We start from the raw sequence: 22238 nt of genomic DNA on the forward strand, positions 1-22238 counted from the left end.
CTGTGGATTAGATTCACAATTCTCTATTTCATTATTTTTTTTATTAACTATTTTCACTATTTATTCTTAGTTTCTATTCTTAGTTTCTATAGTTTCCTTCTTGATGCTAAGGCCGCTGACCAGACTTAGATCAAATTGATATTTATTTGAAAGTCTTACTTGAATGTAATATTAAAAAGCTAAATCAGTTTATTGACATTAAAACTTGCTCAATATTTAATCAAAAATAGCAATAATTTGGTTTTAAAATACTTAAATTATGAATTAAAATGGTAGTTAACATTAAAACAAAATTTTAATGAAGAGTAAATATTGATACTACATGTATTTAAATCGTATAGTTAAATGTAGAGAAAAAGTATTTCTTTACTCAAACTTTTTTTGTTATTATTATTTCTCTATTTATTTTTTTTCCTATTTATTCTTTGTTTCTATTTAGTTTCATTCTTGATACTAAGGCCACTGTACAGATCAGAATTAGATCAAAATAATTATATGTATTTGAAAATTTTACTTTGATGTATTATTTAAAAGCTCAATATTTAATTAAAAAAAGTACTAATTGCATTTTAATGATACTCAAATTATGAATTAAAGTAAGAGTAAACATTAACTCATAAAATAAGTTCAAAATGTAGAGAAAACATGTAAAAAATGCTATGGCTAATGAACAAAGATGAAATAATGAAAAAAGAGAAGAAAAAAATAATTGAAAATAAAATAAAAAATGAATATCCGAAAAGAGAAGATCTAAGCTTTTCATTAGCTCACAAGTATATACAATACAATATTAGATACAATATTAGAAAGCCCTCCTTTTTTGCGGATATAATCGTGTGAGCTGATGAAAAGATTATATCTTGTATTTTCCGGATTTTAATAAATATTTTCCCCTTTTTTTCGGATTTTTTATTTACTTATTCTTAACTATTTTTTTTTATTTTTTCATTATTCTCTCTCTATATATTAAAATTTTGTTGTAGCACTGATTTTTGGGCAACATCATTTTAGCAGTTGCGTCGATGACAAAAACTTTGAGAGACACAGATCTTTTGTTGTAACACAGTCCTAAGGTGAGGTTAGTAAGTTTTATGTTCCATATTGTTTTTAATTATTTTTGTTACTGTGTGCAAACTATTATTATATTCTTTGTTTTAACTAATATTCTTCTAAATAAGAAGAAATATTTAAGCTGTTTACTTCATTATTTCTTTTGATAAAACATTTTTGTTTGGTTTTTATTTAAAAGCTTTAGTTTATTTACCATTTTTTTAATATTCGTATATCCCACTTTTCATCAAAGTGATTTTTAACCCAACAAATTGCAACTTTTTAGTGTTCACGTTTCACAATTTTTGCAAATGCTCTTAAACTTTTTTTGCATTGAACATGTTATCAAGCACGTGAAAAAGTAAATAAAATAAGTAAATAAGTGGTTCCCCAATTGATGCTGTTTTACATAACATTTTTAGTGTTTCAAAGCAGACAAAAATCCCCAAGTTTATTCTATCTAACACATTCTTTCTCTTCGTGTGTTTCCATTTTTGCAAAAAGACAAAATTATTTTCTGAGCCACCACTGAATACCACATATTTTCTGAATACCACACCTGTTTAACCCCACCTTTTTTCCCCATATTGACAGTTCGGGTGAGACGACGGTTGAATCAATAATATTAATACAAATGCACTCCTGATTGTGCTTCTGGAAAAATAAGGATTTCCGTATTTTTTGCTAATCGCGAGAAATCCAAGGCCCAGAAGTTTTAAGAAATCATCGATTACATTTATGCATAAAAACTCTTGTATATTTTATTTAGAAATATTAGAACTAGAATTTATGCTTGACCTATTTTTCATTTGTAAATATTTTTTCTGGTAGAATAATAAATGTGATTACAGATAAAAATAAACTTATACATAATTATTTATTTAAGTTATGCTACATGTAATTTACTTAGAATTTCATGTTTTGAAAATATCAGTCGCTTAAATTTATAAAGCCATTAATTTTTAGAAATGTGTCAATGATTTTATTCAAGAAATTTTCAGGATTTTTGAGTTGGGCTCACGATCACCACTGATATACTTCTGATTGTCTGCCTATAACTTCTGGTTGATCCGGATTCAAAAATATTAGGAAAAATTGACATTCATTATTTCATTAGTTTGTACGTTGCAGTGCGTCTACCACTACAAAACTGCAATTCCAATTCACAAATATATAAGACATGTTAACGTGATTCTATGGTGGGGTACATTTTCATAGATAAAGGTTGACATTGTCAACAACTCCTCTCCTCACTTTAGTGACCTTTGGACGCGATGAGAACATGCCGACCTTGGCAGAAACTTCGATTTGAACACGTCTACTTTTATGGATTCCTCATTAAACAGTTGACTTGCCACTTGTGACTGCGACATTAATCACCTCCTTGTGTTGTTGCTACTCAGTCTCGATCACACATAACGTTGGCCTGAACTGCTGATGGCAACACATGAGTGACCTCGATAGTGATCTCAATACAGCTCTCCCGACTTCTCACAAAACAGCAATGAATCTACTAGTGGTATCTATTCATTGAATTCTATCACAGATAAAATTCTGGGGGGGGGGGTGTACTGTAGTGTATCTACCACTACAAAAAATACAATTCCAATTCACTAATATATGACGTGTTAACTCTATACTATGTTGGGGTACCTTTTCATAAATGAAAGTTGGCATTGTCGATAACTACTATCCCCACATTTTTTTTATTTAAAATTCTTAGTTTATTTACCATTTTCATAATATTAAGTTTTATAACAATAAATTCCTAATTATTTACATACAACTCCTGTTTATACTTGATTCAAAATGTTAGATAATTTCAACTGTACTAGAAAAAAAATATTTAATCTTAATAATACTAAATGTGCAACACAATCAAAAACAGGAAATATATAAGTTATTTTACTTATTAACATTATGTAATGATAACCTTCAGTTCGAATTGAAAAATTTATTTTATGTCTCTTGAATCTTTAATATTTTTAAAAATTTTAATATCAAGCGTTAAGATTTATTTCTGGCAACATCTAATCTTAGTTTTTTTTATTTTTCAATTTTTTTTTTCGTTTATAATATCAAGCACGGTGCAAGCTATAAACTGAAGTTCTTGAAAGCAGGGTTGCCACAGGCTACTAAAATGCAACTATTTGCTACTATTTTCGGCCCAAGCGACTTTGGCGACTTTTTTTGAATGAAAAGGCTAAAAAAGCAACTATTTTCAGGGATTGGAGACTATTAGGAGACTTTTTTACTCTTGGCGAAGTTTTTCGCAAAAATGAACGTTACTTTTCAGAACGTTAATAAAAGAAAGTAAACTTTTATACAATCATTTATGTCCAAAGAGCCAAAAATTTAAATTTCCATTGGATTTAATAAAGTACTTGTTATATGTTCTCTCTGAGGGGCAGTTTCGTTATTTTTAATTGTTTTTTCCTTCTATTAACATTCATATTTTATTGTAATTCGACTTTTATTTAGGTACCTATTTTCTAATATGTATACCTTTTATATTAGTACAAAACTTTTTTTTAAATTGGAGCATAGTTGGGACTAGGCGATAAATCGATGTATCGCGAAATAACACCTATATTAGTACAAAACTTTTTTTTAAATTGGAGCATAGTTGGGACTAGGCGATAAATCGATGTATCGCGAAATAACGCCTATATCAGTAGGTCGATGTAGTGACTTTCGTTTTAGGCGATGCATCAGAAATCTGATTTAAGTCGCCGGAATTAGATTACAATCGCGGTTTAACGATTTAATATGCAAGGATCCTTGATTAAGCTAACGCTGTTACCGCACTAACGAAGACGATTTTGATTTCGTCTAGCTGCAGAGATTTTGCTATTAAGATGATGTTAGTTTTGTGATGTTGAATGACGAAGAGTAAATTGAATCAGAACTCCCGCTTTCGTGCGAGGATCAGCGCTGTAATATAGAACGCAATGCATACTTTCTTTATGTCCATTTTTGTGTTTGGAATTTTGCGTTTTTTGAAGACTATTTTCAATGGGATCGTTGTGCATTTTATTTCGTCGGAAATAATTGTCGGGTTTCTTGTAAATTATTTCCAGTGAGACTTTTGCAGCTATAGTTTCGTTCTGCATTATTTCATACCATTTTTTTCTGTCTGGGTTTAACGATTATTTTCAATTATTTTTAGTAGACCTACTGTTACTTTGCGATTGCTACACTATAGCTATTATCTTAAATTTTCGTTCCTGTTTATACTTGATTCAAAATGTTAGATAATTTCAACTGTACTAGAAAAAAAATATTTAATCTTAATAATACTAAATGTGCAACACAATCAAAAACAGGAAATATATAAGTTATTTTACTTATTAACATTATGTAATGATAACCTTCAGTTCGAATTGAAAAATTTATTTTATGTCTCTTGAATCTTTAATATTTTTAAAAATTTTAATATCAAGCGTTAAGATTTATTTCTGGCAACATCTAATCTTAGTTTTTTTTATTTTTCAATTTTTTTTTTCGTTTATAATATCAAGCACGGTGCAAGCTATAAACTGAAGTTCTTGAAAGCAGGGTTGCCACAGGCTACTAAAATGCAACTATTTGCTACTATTTTCGGCCCAAGCGACTTTGGCGACTTTTTTTGAATGAAAAGGCTAAAAAAGCAACTATTTTCAGGGATTGGAGACTATTAGGAGACTTTTTTACTCTTGGCGAAGTTTTTCGCAAAAATGAACGTTACTTTTCAGAACGTTAATAAAAGAAAGTAAACTTTTATACAATCATTTATGTCCAAAGAGCCAAAAATTTAAATTTCCATTGGATTTAATAAAGTACTTGTTATATGTTCTCTCTGAGGGGCAGTTTCGTTATTTTTAATTGTTTTTTCCTTCTATTAACATTCATATTTTATTGTAATTCGACTTTTATTTAGGTACCTATTTTCTAATATGTATACCTTTTATATTAGTACAAAACTTTTTTTTAAATTGGAGCATAGTTGGGACTAGGCGATAAATCGATGTATCGCGAAATAACACCTATATTAGTACAAAACTTTTTTTTAAATTGGAGCATAGTTGGGACTAGGCGATAAATCGATGTATCGCGAAATAACGCCTATATCAGTAGGTCGATGTAGTGACTTTCGTTTTAGGCGATGCATCAGAAATCTGATTTAAGTCGCCGGAATTAGATTACAATCGCGGTTTAACGATTTAATATGCAAGGATCCTTGATTAAGCTAACGCTGTTACCGCACTAACGAAGACGATTTTGATTTCGTCTAGCTGCAGAGATTTTGCTATTAAGATGATGTTAGTTTTGTGATGTTGAATGACGAAGAGTAAATTGAATCAGAACTCCCGCTTTCGTGCGAGGATCAGCGCTGTAATATAGAACGCAATGCATACTTTCTTTATGTCCATTTTTGTGTTTGGAATTTTGCGTTTTTTGAAGACTATTTTCAATGGGATCGTTGTGCATTTTATTTCGTCGGAAATAATTGTCGGGTTTCTTGTAAATTATTTCCAGTGAGACTTTTGCAGCTATAGTTTCGTTCTGCATTATTTCATACCATTTTTTTCTGTCTGGGTTTAACGATTATTTTCAATTATTTTTAGTAGACCTACTGTTACTTTGCGATTGCTACACTATAGCTATTATCTTAAATTTTCGTTCTGAACTCAATAGATTAAATCATTGATTTTTTTCAATTATTGTTTTTTATTTTAAGCGATGCAATTTAATAAGGGTATTTTGTATTTGACTTTGTTATAAAAAGTAAATTTTTTTAAATTTATTAAATGCAGTTAAGTATAATAATTTGATTGTTTTTCAACCAATAAATGCTCAGTCGTTTTTAATTATAAAAAAATTAAAACAAAGCTTACCTTCATTTAATTTGCTTTTATTTTTAAGAAAATGAAAACAAAGTTTTCAAAAAATTTGGCTATTAGTTAATACAAATTTTTTTTTTCAATTAAATATAAAGTTTAGTAGGGGAGAGTGGGGTCAATTGTAACAGGGTACGATTGTAACAGAGCAAAAATTTCGAGTGTCGGGTTCTAGATTTGGTTCCTAGGTTGCGCACAAGGTGTATTTAATAAATCTACATGTACACCCCTGATGGCAACCATTTTTATGTACTTTTGAAAGAGTTACATCACAAAAGATATTTTCACGCCACGCAAGTACTTTTTTTGGTATTAGAATATTATATTGTAACAAAGTAATTTTGTTTAAATAAATAAAAATTAGTAACCGAATATGTAAGTGGACCCTTTAATTAACATTTCAATAAAAAAAATTAGTTTTGCTAATTAACTAGCATTGTTTTTAACAAATGAAGCTGAAATGGCGCTTTGGGGACAATTGTAACAATAAGTAAAGGGACGATTGTAACAGCTGAAAATAAATAATCTTATGTTTACAAACCATTACTTAACTCTTTAAGAACCACCAATAGTTTCCTATATCATTTATATTATGTTGCATGTGCATTATTTTATTTGTCACCTTTCACAGCATAAATTAAAATTTTTAACCCCTTAAAGTTAAAAGTTTAACCCTTTAGGTTTCTGCTCATTATTATTTTTACTCCTAAAATATCACTACTATTTTGATCAATAAAAAAATATATCACAACTATGATAATATGTATAATTAACTATGTTTTAGTTGAATTTATGAACTGTTACAATTGACCCCGTAAGTGGGGACAATTGTAACAACTGCACGACTGTCAAAAATTGTTAATAACTAATATAATAATATTTAAAATCAGGTATTTATTTTTTTCTAGTAGAGAATAGTCTACTTTACTCGTCTGTCAAGTAATACTAATAATATATTGGCGTTTTTGTTAGTTAAAAATAGTTAAGTAAAAAATGTTACAATTGACCCCACTCTCCCCTACTGTTTTGACGTTTTTAATAATTTAACATTAGTACTTAAAGTATTTTTTTAAAATTTTCATTAAAATTCTTTCAATACTTGTTTGTTTTATAATTTGTTCGATAGTCAGTATCATTTTTAAACAAATAAATCTTTACTCGATTTTATTTTCAAAAATGAAAACAGTAATAAATAAGTAAAAATATTTTTACATTTATTAAGTACAGAATTTGACCATTAGTTAATACTACCTTTTATTATTTTATATAAGTAAATAAAAAAGGGTCTAATGATGTTTCAAAAGCATGTTTTTTTTTCAACAAATAATAAATAAATAAAAATTTCTGAAGTGAACATTTCTTTGGTTTGTTTTCCACTTTCGTTTTTTTTCTTTTAATTTTTGCATGTGCGTAAAATAATTTGTTACAGTATTATTATTTTTAAACCAATAAATCTTAAATCATTTTTAATTTAAGAAAAATGAAATAAAGCTTGGGTTTGCTTTTACTTTGAGTTCTTAATTAATTTAATTGAATAATTAAGCAATGATATTGATGTCTATGATGATGAATATGTTTATAATTAATATTTTCTTTTGTACTAGATTTATTCCTTTTATATTTATTTTTGATTGATTTAAAGATTTCCCATAGGTAATTTTTGAACATATGCTAAATTGCGATACATCACTATATCATCACTGTGTATTTACACTGGTTGTTTAGGCGACTTCTAAAATTACAAGTCCGCAAGTGAAGTGAGCAGCCTTCATTTTAATATGCAATAGAGTCACGATGACTGGTCGATACGAAATTCCGCATCTGGCTTTCACCGACCGCTCTGCTGAATTTAAATATCCTTAGTGGTAGAGGGATCGTGGGTTACAGTTTCTTTGCCGTCAGGCTAACCGTGGGAGGTTCTCGAGCTCTTCTTCTTCATGTAACGCAAATGTAGTATTTTCTAGTTATATTGCATTTTTTAGATATCCTGTCTTTTTAGGTGATGATAATATGTAATGGTACATATACGTTTGAAAATGTTAATGATTATTAATTTTTTTTCAGATCAAGGCAATAACTTATTATTACACGACTAGTGCATCATTTGTGCAATTTAGACTGCTTTCGATTGTTGAAGATGTGGATAAAAACAGGTGACTTTCTTTTTTCTTATCTGCCGAGTATTATTAAATTTGTTATTTAAAGAAGTTTTTTTTTTTTTGAAATATCAGTTTTTATAATAATTTCAATTTGAAATTCGGTTTGTAATAACATTGCTTTTTTTTAATAATAATTGTAATCTAAACTGATTATTCATTTTAAATCCGAAGAAAGAACATGCATTTTATAGTTATTTTTGTTTTTGCAAGTTAAATTTTTTATTAACTTGTATTAACTATTTATTTTTTATTAACTTGCAAGCTAACTTTAGAAACTTCAGCCTATTTTAGAGCTTAGCAAATATGCCAGTTGTTGCATAATTTACTAGGCATGTCAATTTGTTTTAAAAATTTATTTTGATGGTCAATATTATGGATGTGAGAGTAGTCTATTCACTGAGTTTGATATTTTTCTTAATGCAACTATGCAGAATATAAATTGATTTTATGATCTTTTTATTCTTTTTCATATTATTCTGTAACTACTACTATATTGCAGTGCAACGCAATGCAAAAAAAACTAGTTGTTTTTTTTGGAAAATTAAATAAAGTAAAAAAAGGATTTTTTTAAAGAAATATTTATGAAAATAGCTGCATTTTTTATTAATGTATTTTACTTGCAATAGGTAGGATAAATAATTTATTACTGATAATTCTTCTAATAAGTGATTTATATGTATAAAAAAATGACTGCCTGGTTTCCAAATCCCTCTAAATATTTAAAGTAGCCCAATCGAATCTCATAAAATTCAAGATCAAATATTCCTTAAAACATTTATATAACATCAAAAATAGACTTCTATACACGCCAATAACATCACAGTTAATTCACTGAGTAAAATATTATTCATTTCATTAATGGCAGGTAAGTTTTTACTTTACAGAAAAATGAAATTAGTAGGAACAAGCAAAATACAATTGTATTTTGCAGAAGCTTTTCCTCAACTCAGGGATACAAATTACAATCAACTCGAGTTACTCATATTGTTATTGCCTAAAAGAAATTTTTTAATGTACATGATAGCAATAAATAATATTTATTCTGAAATCCATTAACAATAAGAAATCTATATATATATATTTCTCTTACACGGCACCAAAAAAAGCCTCATTACAACTCCCCGAATGGCAACTTTAGAAAATCGACCAATGATTGCTGCTAAAAATGTCACATGGCAAATGTCACATGAGGTGGCTCAACATATAGCGCTTTTGAAAACGGAAACAATAACCAGAGTGAGCATTATCAGGTTGTTCAATTCAGATTCATGCCCTAAAAACATGATAATATTTAATTTAGACTCAATTAGGAATTAATTAAGCTGGCCTTCTCCATGACTATAAATAAGTCACAAGGTCAGACTTTTGAGAAAATCAGTTTAGTAAATCAGCCTTTCAATAATTGCTCCAAGATGCCAAATCTATAATTGTGTTTGCAAAGAAATTCTAAATGCTTAGTGTTAATTTCTTAGAGCTTTGCAGAAAAAAATGTTTTTTGGAAAAAATTTAATTGAAACTTCTATTGGCAGTAGGCAAGGGGACCTGCCAAAACCAAAACTCCCCGATTAGAAATGCAGCATGGCGACCTCCACGTTGTATTTCTCGGGTAATGCTAACAGCCATGCATTTTAATTTATTGTATGTAAAACATCCTTATTTTGTTCTGAAATGTTATGCACTTTATCACAAATATTAATTAATATAGAAATTGATTTCAATGATGCTGATCACCAAAAAATATTTTATTTGGCGATAAAACAAATTTTTGTGTTCTTGAAAATGAAAGACTTTTTGAGGGTTATTATCTCAAAAGGAAAAGTTAGGGTTTAAAGTTTATATTTTTATATAATAAATTTTTTTTTCTAAAACTTTTAGAATTTCTAGCATTAACTAATTTATTATACACATTTAGTTGAATATAGGTGAGTAACTGCAATATTTGATAATTTATTTTGCTAATATGTTTTTCACTTAGCTAATGTTTTGATTTTTTCACCATGTACAATCTAAATAGCTAATATACTTTTTTGAAAGCCAATAAGAACATTGATAGAATTCCTCTACATAAATACAATACTATGTCTTTGATGATAAAATACTATGTCTTTGATGATAATATACTATGTCTTTGTGCTAGAACATTCATTGGTGAGCGAGAGCAGCGAGCCATGGTTCACGGCGTGAACCACATAGGGGCAATTCTCGGGGGTTGGCGAGCGTTAGCGAGCAGGGGGCGGAGCCTCCTAGTTCTTTTTAATTCATTATTTCGGTTTCATCACAAGGTTTCATTGCAATATTTTTTAAATACAGTCGGACTTCTTTGAAACGAACTTCCCTTTTGCGAATTTCTCTAATTTGCGATTTTTTTTCTTTAAGAAACTAAGAACGTTTTGGAAATTTCTTGGTAAAATAACTTCCAAATAGAAGTGAATTTTCAATTTAACGGACTTTTCTTTGAGATCCACATGTTTGAATTGTCCTGAAATATTTCCCAAAATATTTCAGAACATTTCAAATTTGTTGACCCATTTTATGAAGGAAATGACCTTGAATTGATTTTTTAAGCCACTTAACTTTTAGAGAAAGCAGTAAAATTCCTTTTTGCTTACATTTCAAACAAAACTGAGACGAAATTAATGGGTTTTAACAGTAGCAATTAAATTTCAGAACGCATGTCGTGATGTATGTTTAAAATTACTTTTATACTAAATTCAGCTATAATTTTATACATAAATTTAGCGTTTTTTTTAGTTGAAAGTATATGTATCATGTACTGGATAATGTTTTGCTCTATTCTTGCTTTCCATGCAGATTTATTTTATGCCTAAGATTTATAAAATAAATAGTAGATGCTAGTTTACAAGATAAAGGTCATCCATTGCTATTTTGATTATGTCTAGTGTTAATGAATTTATAACTTGTTTTATGTTTAAATATTTCAAAAGGTGATTTTCTATTTAGGTTATTTTCTTTGTAACAAATTTATTCTCGGGATTTAGTGACTTTGTTAAATAGAGGTCCGAATGCAATGTAATGATAGTACACACTGATTGTGCTTGTCAACCCTTTCAGATTGCTTCGCTATTTGAGCTGATTTTACTCGTTCATTAAATACTAGTTCCTTAGAGTACTTTTTTTAAAGTGTAAATTCTTTCTTAGAAATTTTGTAAAACCATTGATTTCAAACTACTTAGTAGTACTGAAATACTACCGAGTGGTTTTTAGTACTACTACTTGGAAATTAGATTTAGACTGGATAATTCATTGAATTTTTCTATGTACACAAAAATGTAAAATCAGTGTCTGGAGTTGCAACAGTTTAATATATTGGACACCATATGGCATTGATGAATGCCTCAGCTCATAAATTAAATAAGACAGTGTGACTCTTGTGTGCTACACTGCAATGGTGCCATTGCCTGTGCGAACTATTCATAATAACTACATTTATAAAATTGCTCTATACTTGTACTTAACGTATTACAGTCCTGTATTCTGACATAAACTTGTTAAATGTAGTATTTATAAAATCCAACGAAAAATGCTTGAAAAGTTTTAAAATATATATATATATATATATATATATATATATATATATATATATATATATATATATATATATATATATATATATATATATATATATATATATATATATATATATATATATATATTCAATTTATGCAATCTTAAAAGAAATACTTACGAATTTTTCTGTTACGCATTTTTCCGCATTTATGTAAAATGTGTGTTACGTCTGTGTTAAAAAAGTATTTATTTATTAAGGGCTTAAGTAGTCAAGGAAAAATTAAAAAGGTATATTTCCCCATACTATACGACATAAAAATACAAGCAAGTATTTTACATACGTATTTCAAAATGTTCTAGACTCTTCATCCTGCAGAAAAATTTTATTGCTTTTGTGGAACATTTATTAGGCCATATTTTATTGGTTAAACTTTTTCACTGTTGCAATTGTCGAATTTTTTTAAGACATTTCAGCAGAACTTCTACAAGACCCTCGCCCCTTATTGTTGAAAATTATTTAGTTCAGGATACTTATCTTATGATTCTGCGAAATTTCAAAACTATTTCAGATTATTTTAATTTTTGCAGCAATTATTATGGAACTTCTAATATCATTTGTGCTTTTAATTATCATCAGGAGTGCTCAAAATATGTACTATTTAGTACTGTTTAGTAAACTGCACTATTTTAAAAGATTGGCATAAAACTGTTAATTCAATTAAAAAAAATTATAAAAAAATTTTTCTTTGGATTCTCTTCTATTTGGTTATAGGGACTCAATTATAGGGAGTTTTCTAAAATGCACGAAAACCAGGAGAATTTTCATTATACCAGTAGACCAGGGGAAAATGGCAAAATCCAATAGTCTACTGGTAAATCCAGTAGAGTTGGCAGCTATGTGTATCATATATTAATGAAATTTTAAATTTTAGTGTTGTTAAATACCAAAATGGTGGCGGCTACTTTTACAACCTGGTATTTTAAAACTACATTTTTGGTGTTTCACTATTACAGGAATTGTTGGTTTTTTGGGAAGCAAAACACTTAAATACGAAGAGTTATGCGTGGTGTTTCACTTTGGTGTAAAATAGTTGCCACCATTTTCGATGTTGAGATACATTTTTACAGAGTAATTGTTGTTCAAAGCTTATATCCAAAAAATATGTCTCTTGCAGGAGAAATGGTTGTTGCAGTTGGAAGAGAAATATCCCAAAATTTGCCCCCTGCTGTGTTTTAATCCAGTGAGTGAGAAGTGCTTGACTCTAGAATGTTTACAGTTTGTTAGTGAAGATCGAAACGGACTACAGGTGGCGTAGAGCAGCACTCTCTACATATGGCAATACTTTACATGTTTTCACCATTCTCGTGTGGATAGTCATAGGAGAAGGAAGTACGTTAGTTTATGCTTTGATTTTCAATTAGATCAAAAGGTTTTAAGCTAGGAAACTCTCTGGAACTTAAAACTTCATTAAACAAATTTATTAAAAAAAAACGTCGTAGAAATTTTAAAAAATATTTTTGATAATTAAACACGAAAAATGTTTAAAAAAAAGGGGGGATTATACTAGCACATCTGAGAAGGGGAGGAGGGTCAAGACAAGGAACAGGTCTTCTCCCCAGATGGCGTACACGAGCTTTGCGATCGCGAATCAGCACGCACGGTGTAGTCGTTACAGGAATGTACATATGCCACAAAATAAATCTTTTTCTTTTTTAATAATTTTCAGTTTAAGCTTTTTGATAGAAACGTTCAGGATCTTAAAATATTTTAATTTGGAGTATTCATGGGTGTCACTCTTCAGTCTTTACAGGACTGAAATTAGTCTTGGGAAAAAAAACAGTGGTCTAAACTCGGTCCTTCAATTGAAATCTATTTTTTAATTATTCAAAAACTTTTAACATATTCTTTGTTGAAGTTAAATAAAATTACTTATTTTCATAATTATTGCTGTATTTTCCTTCTGATGTTTTGAAATGCTAGAAAAAGTTAAATTAAGATTTTTTTTTATGAAATTAATAGAGCTAAGATAAGAAATTAATGATGAAGTGAATATTAAGTAGAGATATGAATGGCTCCGAGTTGATTATTGTAAAATGATATTGTAAGTCAACTGTTATATTTGTTTTGTTTGCTGTTAAAATAGACTTATAAAATGAAGGAAAATAAATATATTCTTTTAAGAAAAGTAAACAAGTCATTGTCACATATAACATAGTCACAAGGCACATATAATGTAAGAGTCATTCTTGTGGAAAGGTACATTTTGCAGTCAGTAAGCTATCAACATCTGGAAATTCTGCTAAACAAAACTAGACCGAGTGAATTGGTCAAAAAAGTTCAGTGTTGAAAATGTTTCTTTGGAGTAGGTACCCCTTAACTATAATTAAAATTTTGTTTTTGCTAATGTTGAGTTTTAAAGCCAACTATTTCTAACCCAATAATTAAGCATGAGATCACAAGAAATGAAACAACATATCTAGGTGAAGGCTGAAACTGGACTAAATATTTTATTATAGATAAGAGGTTATATTAAGGACAACACTGCTGCCATCTATGTCAGCATTTGTGATGCCATCTATGTACAACAATATAAACTAATTCTTTCAACAAGTTTAAAACATTTATTAAGCTGCTCTTAAAAAGCTCTTTCTCTTCATATAAGAGCTTTATAAGACCTCTATAGTACTAGAAGATAATATAATTTGCCAATATTTTGAAGATTCTTCATGTGCAGGTTACTACAGGCATTTATTATAAGTGTCTAATTAATATTATGTTTAAGAAATAAATTCATACTATTTGATGCTTTAAGAAAACTTTGTTATGACAATGTAAAAAAAATGTTTAAAAAATACAATACGTAACAGAAAATTATCACTTTTTTATTTATGTTTTGCAATATTTATATTCCTTGTTAATTTAAGCATAACTTAAATCTAGTTTTAATCTGTTTATATGCAAAATTAGTAAAGGAGAGGGAAGTTAGTGTGGATATTGGGCTAGAGTAGACATCTTAAATGATTTTTTTTATATTTAGAAGTCAAATTTTTTATGTGAGGTATCATAGGTTGGCAACATGAATGCACAGTCCATAATTTTTTCTTTTTTTTTGAAAAAGGACTACACTGAATAAATTTTGATCTGATGATCGGATCTTCACACCCTAGGATCCAGTCTTAATAGTTCGAAAGGGTGACCCTAAATATGCTCATTAATTAGTGCATACGATATTTTAGTTACAGTTATAAAATCCATCTATCCAAAAATAATTCCATTCAGAAAATAACTTTTTGTAAATATTTATAAATTTTTATTATTTAATTTAATAAAAGTCAAAGATTTTGAATTGTAAACTATGCAATTTATACAATTACTTTAAATGATGTAATTTTACATGGCAACATACAAAATGTTAGCAAAATTGGTAGAATAGCTCGTCAAAATTTAATTTTAAAAACACAACTTTTGTAAAAGTCGATTTCTCAGAAACTATTAGATGATTTTCTGCATAGCCGTTAAAAATAGTTATGGTCAAATTAAGTTTTAACTAACTTATGATCTAAAAATCTATAACACTATAAGCCATTCAACCAACATTGTCTACCGTCAAATTAGTAAGCCCGTTGTAGGAACTCGTTAAACGTAAAGCAATGCGTGTTCGACCACTGTTTAAGTTATGTTCTGCCTAACTAAAACATTGTACTGATATTTTTAAAATTTCTGCATGTACTTCAAGTGAATGTACATTTTTTTTTAAAAATTACATATCTATCATGCACCCTTAAGGAATCTCGAGGATTTTACCTAAAACAAATTTTCGACTTTTAAAAGAAGAATAAAAATGCGTGCTGTAACTTGTTTTATGCTGAGCATTTAAATACCAAATATAGGATAATACTTCTTCTAAAGCTCTAAACTTCTAAAATTACTGCAAAATATTGCAACCCTTTTACTGAAAACAAAAGGTATCACATTCATTTTCTTAATTGAAATCATCTGCAAACTCACATATTTGGTTTTATTCAAAGTTATGCCTTTTTATCTGTTTTTTCTCAATTCAAATATTTCAACTTTTAATAAACCAATTAATTTAAAACTTGGCAATTGGTTTAAGTATAACACGTTGCTTAAATTTATTCTAGCACTTGAATATTGAAAAATATTTCATTTTATTTATTTTCTGTTTTCGGAGCAAAATATTTTTTTTTTCAGCAAAATCCAAAATCTTAAGTTTTTTAATTTAAAAGATACTTTTTTTTTTCAATTTCTATGCGCTTGTATGGTTGTATAAAAACGTTTTTGATTGCCTATAAAAAGTTATTTCATGATTTTGTTTCAATATCCCAAATTATTTTTTTTATACATAAATTTTAAATCAAAAGAAAATTAATTTATAAACGTTCTTCGCTATGCATCACAAAAATAAATGCGCATAAAAAATGTCATTACTTTTGGTAAACTATCGTAGAAAACTAAGAATCTTAAGTTATATTTCAGATAAGTTATAGAATTTTTTAAAAAAAAAGTTATACATTGATGCTTTTTCGATGAAATCAAACCCTTTAATTCCAAAATTACAACTTATTATTAAAATTAACATTTACTGTTAGCTATGACGTCAAATGTTATTGGATATTATTTATTTTCTTCTTGCAAAGCTTTTTACGACTTGCTAATTGTTGGTAAAACATTTCGTTAAATTAAGTTTAGTTTACCGCGACCTGCCCTTATTAAGGGCATACGTGAAATTTAAATTGAACAGTCACCGCGACAAACATTTCGGTAAATCAAATTTCTTTCTTTTGCTAAGTACAGACCTCTTTAATTCAGTCTACAATCTGTAGATAATTGCTAGATATGGGTGATTCTCACGAAATAAGACAATTTACAGTGTCTTGCTTCCAGATCTAATACTATACTACTAAAAGAACTGGGTTTTTTTAAATTTTAATAAATAGCATTGTTGTTAGTGTTTTAAAATGACCTTGTACTAGCATTGGCTGTTTTGTATATTTAAAAAATTTTATTGAATTTAAAAATGTCATTTTCCTGGTATGTCACAAACAATATTTCCAATAATAACTAACTTCAAAACATCCCATAAAGTTTTCAATATTTAAAATTTTTTATCTCAACCGTTATAAGCATTTCTAGAATATATGCGGAGGGTATTATTTACAAAAGCATTGTTGAAAATAATTTTTTCTGTCAATAATTTGTTTGTTACAAGAAAATCTGTCATTTTACTGGCTACTTTTCTTTAGTGATTTATAACTAAAATATATAGCGCCAGGAATCAATATCTTATGTTAATAGATTGATTAGAATACCATCCTATCTGAACATGTCTTTGCATGAATTAAGTACCAACTTTCTGGTTCAAAACATATTTCAGAAAATTTTCAAGATGAGTAGGTTTTTGTGTTGTCATTTTCCTGGCTTCTTGAAATCATTAATAACACAAACTACATAGATTTACCTGAGTTATTTCAAGAAATCCTGTTGTTTACTGCTGAGTGTAAACATCTTAGGCCGAAATGTTAAATTGACATTATCCTAGCTGTCATTTTCCTGACTTGTGTATGTCAGGACATTGAAACAGTTACCAGAAAATTTTTTGAGCAGTTAAATGTAAAGAGAGAAAGCAAATATTAACATAATACGAAGTTCATGTAAGATTGTTATATGCTTGAAAGTATATAATCAGTTATTTTTTTTATTTAATGATTATTTATTATACACAATTTTATTCTGTACATATCAGCAGCAAAAACATTTTTGATTCTTTCTACAGTAGATAAAAGAATAAATTTAAGCAATTTATGGTCCATCTAACGCAAAGGCTTAAGTTGAGTTACTTACTATTAGCTTAAAATGACTTGTTTTTTTTTTTAACTTCTGAGCTAATATGTCATTTACTTGGCATTCAAAATTTGGTGAATTTCTATTTTATTTTTTTTCCTAAGCAAATGTCAATATACTACACTGCTGTCTGTAAGATATTAATAAATGTAAGTAAATAAATATACAAAAAAAATTTAAATTATTTTTAAGACTTTAAATTTGAAGAAATTTTCTGTTCCGAATTGTCATGTTTCCAAAGAATCACCCATACGTATTTTAAATTGAAATATAATAAAAGAAAATTTGCTCCTAATAATTTAAATAGGAAAACCCCCGAGCCTTTTACGGTTAATTTTGCTTTTTTGCTTCCAAATCCCCAATATTTAAATGAATTCGAAAACTAATTTACAGAATTAAACAATATCATTTGTTTGAAAGTAATTTGAAATAATAACTAGGACATTTTAAACTTTGAAAAGCAAATTCTTGCATTACAACTTATACAAGATGATTCCTTCTTTATTCAAATCCTTTTTTAAAAATTCCAAACAAATATTTTAAAAATTATTAATAACATTTAAAATTTTAACCACATTCAAATTCGACATCCACATTAACTTGTGGGACAAACATTTTTATGCACCTACGCTATTTAAATCTACTATTTCAAATAGAAATAGCTTTCTAAGTTTTTAAAATTTGTTAACTACTTATTTTCTAAATTTCGCATTTTGTCATCATTTTTAAACTTAGTTTTTTTAAATATCTAAGCCAAGAGGCCCCAGAGTTGCATAAAAAAAATAGTGATAGAAGTATTATGAAAATTTTCGCAAATTTTTATATGAAGTGAGAAATTTTAACTGTCACGGAATGTTACAAATTAAGTAAAAAATATATAGTTCTAAATATGTAAACAGTTTATTTTTTTATTCAAGAGAAATTTAATAAAGGGCCGTTCATATGTTACGTAAACATGTTTCACCCTATTTTGGTATACCCTCTCAGTAAAGAAAGATAATTGCAAAAAGTTTTTCGTGCATATATAAGAAATTCTCATCCCTTTTTTTGCATTAATGTAATTTTAGAGATAAATTTAAATAAATAATAAAATAACTTTGCGTAAAACTAAATGTATATTTTAGTTTATTTTGTAAATTTTTAAATAAAATATTCTTTTCTAATAGTTTTTTCGTAATTTTTTTTCTATAGTCAAATCTCTTGACCTCAAAAATTTATGAAAGATATTCTTTGACCAAATTTAACTTTATTTACATATATGATATTTTCTACTTATTTCCGCATTCTCTGTTTTAATTTTTGCAATGAAAAAATTTTCAGAATACGAAATTATGGTGTCTTGTGCATGTATCTCTGCCCCCAGTAAGCAAATCACGAACCTTATATGCTTTCTTAATATTCTATCGGCTTCAAATTAAATATTTAGTTAGCTTTTGCAGACAATGCAAGCGTCTTGTCTTCGTAAATAAATCGTGTATCATCGAATCCGCAAGAAATTGTGCACGCGACAAATTTTAAAAAATCCAAATTGCAGCCGAAATGAATTATGCTTGCGACGAATGGTCCTCACGATGAATTGCACTTATGACCAGTGATCTCCACGATGAATTGCACTTAAGGCGAGTGGTCCCCACGATGAATTGTCACTCGGACGGACGACATGTACCCTGGCTGAATTGTACAGCAAAAAAATTGAACATGACAAGTTAACGTAGAAAAAAAAAAGTTGGAGCTATTACAAGTTATAAATATAAACTAAAATATCACAAATTTGAATTTAACCTCCAAATCTTACTTTGAATTTAACTTCCTAATTTAGAAGCTTTTCCGGTAAAACAAATTTATTGTCCAAACAACCTTTGGCTAATTTTTGTCCTGGAAATCACAAGTTCAACTTTACATTCAAGCGATAGCCTGTTGAAGGAAATTAGTAGACCACTCTTGCTCAACAAACTTTTTCGTAGTCTACTTATTCACCAAAAATAAGGTATGGCATAAGCCTGTTTAACAAATTTCTAACTAAAACACCTGAAGTTTAAATTTCGCATCTAAACTAGAGCTTATTACAGAAATCATTATCCCCTTTAAAGCTTGTTGGGAAAATAATAATAAATATGGTTAAAATAATAAGGTGGCAACCAGAAAAGTTAATTTTGTTTATAAACCAATATTAGAAAATGGTTATTCAACCCTCAAAAATCGGTTTTTGCTATTTCCTAACTTACTTTACCTAAATTTCGATTAAAAAAAAAAAAAAACAAAGGTTTTAATTTTGCTAGCTAGTAATAGCGTAGCAGAACAAATTGTTTGCTCACATTTGAGTGCCAAATGTTTTTATTCTTAAAAGATAGTTACAGGTAAAATATGATTTTGCTAGAACTTAGAAATATATCATTCACATGAATTTTGTCTCAAATTTTAAGCCTATCGAAGGAAATCTTTAGCCCACCAAAAAATTTTAATTAACACCTCAGTGAAGTAACAAAGTAAAAACCTTTGAAGGGACATCGGTGTTCCTTTTAAATATTTTTTCTGATGTTCCATTTAAAGCAAAAACATATTATGTTATTAGTAGTTACAAAAAAAAATATCGGACAGTTTTTGTATATTTGTACTAAAATATAAAATTAAAGTATGTATTACTTCACTCATATTCAAAAACTTATCCACTGATTTTGTATATTATCGAAATATCAATGATGAATAACAGTTTCTCTAAATAACTACATATTCCCATATCTGTGTCGCTGATACATCACTACTAAAACTGAGATTAAATGAAGAAAAAATTAAAAAAGAAATGTTTCTTAAAATATGTTTTAGATAACTATTAAGCTTGAAATAATGAAATGTGGACAATCTGAAATATTTTCAATAGAAAGGACGGTGGGTAAAAGTTCATATTTTTCGTGACTAATATGTTAGAACGCATATAAATCTTATACTTAACCAAGATAAATGAGAATTTAAAAAAAATACTTTACAACCGATATAACTATTTTTCCAAAAATTATTATGTTAGCTCAAATCTAGTTACTATAATTACTAGTATTTTTAAAGAAAAAATTAAAATAAGGAGATTTTAAGGTCCTAAGCAAGCATTGCTTATAGCTCTCTATTCCACTTACTCTTTGAATCCGTGGTGGCTCAGGGGATAGAGCACTCGCCTCCCAATGACATGAACTGGTCGATACGAATTCCGCACTCGGATCGCACCGACTACAGTGCTGACGTAACATATCCTCAGTTGTAAACGGACCATAGGTTAGAGTCCCCTTGCCATCAGGATAATCGGGGGGAAGTTTTCGTGGTTTTCCTCTTAATGTAACGAAAATGCGAGTCCCATCAAAAACTCCTCCACGAAAGTAAATTTCTCCCAATATTTGATCCATGAGTTTCCTTGTCTTCTGGATTGTGTTAAAAATTACAAGGCTACGGAGTTGAACATTAGTAGTCGTAAACCCTAAATTGGGTCAGCTGTTCAACGACGGTTATAAAATAAAATAACCCTCCATCCCCTTGTAAGTAACAATAAGCAAATCATTAAGATGTTCATTAGTCAGTTATATTGGTATTTAACAAATTACAGATATATATTAAGGTTTATATCAGCGGTTCTTAACCTATGGGTCGCGACCCAATTTTGGGTCGCGAAGCATATTTCTTGGGTCGCGCTGAGTCGAACCAAAAAAGTTAGCAATACACCAAATAATAAGCAATACCAACACCTCCTAGAAGAAGTCATTGTGGCTTACTCAGCCTAATTTTGACTTTTTTTTGGGTCGCGACATGAACATATTTCTCAAATTTGGGTCGCGGCTTAAAAAGGTTAAGAACCACTGGTTTATATTACAGATAAGTAAAGCCTGGATTTTAATAACATCTGCATATTTAGACACTTTTGCTAGTTTAGGGAGAAATTTTTTTAAAAATAGAAGTAACTTATTTTTACAACTTTCACTCATTTTAACACTAGTAGACTGTTTTAGTTGCAAATAACTCAGAGCCTTATTTGATTTACAGCTGGAACTGGAGTGTAGTTTCATTAGTAAAAAAAAAATATTAGTTTCTGAATTCGATTTGACAGTGCATCAAACGAGTTTTCCTTTCATCTTTTGAATTAGTGAAAATTAAATTTTATATTCTCTTATTAAAAATGTTTTGATACAATTGCATGCTATATTAAATTTCAGAAAAGATGTGTTTCAGATTTAATTCTTGTATTAATACAAGGGACTTTTTTTCCTCGTAGTGGTATTTTTTGCTATTTTTAAAGGTATGTTTTGCTATTTTTTGGAGATTTCTTGGGTCTTTAAAATCCGGGCTTTACGAATCAGCAATAGAAAACCAACACATATTCCTAGACTGATAAAAAAATTAGAAAAAAAATTTATAGAACCTTAAACTTTTAATATTAGTATGGATTCTCTAACCACTTTACTATTTTCGCGTGTCATATGTTGGCGCGATTTGATCACCTCTACGTTAAGCCATCTGAAAAAATAGTTTACCAACCACGAAAATGTTTTTGCAAAAAAAAAACAAAGAAAAAAAAACAAGTTATATCTAATTTTTGACAATAAAATCATACGTTTGAATTTTGTCTCCAAATTTATGACCGTTTTAATACATCGTTAGTTCATACATCAAACTATAAAAAAAAAAATTTTACAAACAATTTAATGGTCATATCAGAAGTTAACTATTTGTTGAGCGCTTTGACCTAGAATTTTGACCACAACGATGACACATTTTCGA

General features: G+C 28.5%; 1 protein-coding gene across 6 annotated transcripts in view; it reads left to right on the forward strand.

Moving 5' to 3' along the window:
* The window catches only part of LOC122272638 (uncharacterized), a 64964-nt gene that overhangs the window by 37348 nt on the left and 5378 nt on the right, over nucleotides 1-22238 (forward strand). For 3 of the 6 annotated variants that reach the window (XR_015429084.1, XR_015429086.1, XR_015429094.1), the window contains one exon: nucleotides 984-1022. The gene's annotated coding sequence lies outside the window, so the exon portion shown is untranslated. Of the gene's footprint in view, nucleotides 1-983; nucleotides 1079-7994; nucleotides 8084-12792; nucleotides 13008-22238 lie in introns of those variants that run through there. The other 3 variants (XR_015429083.1, XR_015429092.1, XR_015429093.1) reach the window with 2 other exon arrangements.

The sequence above is a fragment of the Parasteatoda tepidariorum genome, chromosome 1 (genome assembly GCF_982258835.1).
Source record: "Parasteatoda tepidariorum strain Cologne lab strain chromosome 1, Ptep-v5.0, whole genome shotgun sequence".
Lineage (NCBI taxonomy): Eukaryota > Metazoa > Arthropoda > Arachnida > Araneae > Theridiidae > Parasteatoda > Parasteatoda tepidariorum.